Here is a 1,586-nt window from a genome sequence, read left to right on the forward strand (position 1 = left end):
AAGTAGTCGACGGATCTCCAGAAAATGGTGTCCAGTTCGCAGCTTCTTCTTAGAGGGATAAGCGGCAATTCTAGCCCTTGCGAGATTGAAACAATAACAGGTCTGTGATGCCTTAGATGTTCTGGGCATACACTGAAGGGATCAGCGAAGTTTCCCCTCCGAGAGGAGCGGGTAACCCGTTCAAAGCCTTTCTTGATAGGGATTGGGGCTTGCAATTGTTTCCCATGAACGAGGAATTCCCAGTAAGTGCAAGTCATCAGCTTGCGCTGACTACGTCCCTGCCCTTTGTACACACCGCCCGTCGCTACTACCGATTGAATGATTTAGTGAGGCCTTCGGACTGGCGCTCTTGGATTATCGGCCCCGTTGCCCGCGAGGGTTTTCTGGGGTCGTCGCCTCGAGCTGACGGAAAGATGTCCAAACTTGATCATTTAGAGGAAGTAAAAGTCGTAACAAGGTTTCCGTAGGTGAACCTGCGGAAGGATCATTAACAGAGAGAAAGAGAACGGGGCGCTCTTAAAACTACTACTACTCTCCTGATTTGGGCGGTCTCGGGCTCTGCTCTGGCAACTCCAGCAGCGAAAGAGGACAATCCCGGCCCCCGCACCAAAAATAGGTACCACCACGCTGTAGGTGGACCACACTCGGGCGAGAGCGCGAAGACCGGAGGACGGACGGGGCTTTGGACGGCTGCCCGTCCGTTCCTTACTACCGGCGAATAAGCCTCTTGACCCAAAAAGAGTGAAATTCAAGTGTCAAAAAACAACAACAAGCCGTCGGCCAAACCCAAACCACAAACTTGGGCTATGTCTGTCAAACCCTTTTCATTGAGACTCGACCTGTGATGGTTGGTCGCAAAAAGGGCAAATGGCAAATACACCAACTCTTGAGGGTCCACTCGGCTCAGGTAGATTCGATGAGGCCATGGCAACAGGCCCCTAACGTGTCGGTATGAATGTAGAATACCAGATACATCGACAAGTTGAGCATATTGCGGCAGCGGCAATATATGAGCTTGTCGCCGCCACTCCTCTACGAGGGTCGGAAATATACATCCATCGGTTGCTGCGAGTTCGGTGCCTGCTGACTGTCTCCCCGACACGAGGGTAACCCGAACCGAGCTTCCGCCTTGGGGTTTAATCGCCCGCGCCTTGCGCGAGGCGTGCCCTTAAAAACAAGCAAGCCTATCACTAGCAAGTCCATGGACTTGGCGCACCCACATTCAACCACAACAAAGCGACAGTTGTCGCCCTCGCAAATAACTGGAGGCGGCGCTTTTTTGCCTGCTGTCCACAGAGACACGAATGGCCGTCGGCCGCTCATGGCTGATGCTGCACATGTTCTAAGAGGCACTCCATCCCACGAAGAGGAAACGAAACCGGGTCGGATATCTTTTAAGTAAGCCCCGCCGGAATTTCGTCTATCACCTCGAAAAGAGTGCTTGGCATGCATTGCAGTGGAACCTAAATTGATGAGTGCGCCTGGGCCCGCAGTCTACCATGTAGTGGTGCAGGCAGAGAGATGAGAATGCTTGGGTGACGCCGTGCTCTCCCTCACGCGCTCCTCCACCCTCTCCCACGGTCAGA

This window comes from Homarus americanus, unplaced genomic scaffold (assembly GCF_018991925.1).
Source record: "Homarus americanus isolate GMGI-L3 unplaced genomic scaffold, GMGI_Hamer_2.0 scaffold10114, whole genome shotgun sequence".
Lineage (NCBI taxonomy): Eukaryota > Metazoa > Arthropoda > Malacostraca > Decapoda > Nephropidae > Homarus > Homarus americanus.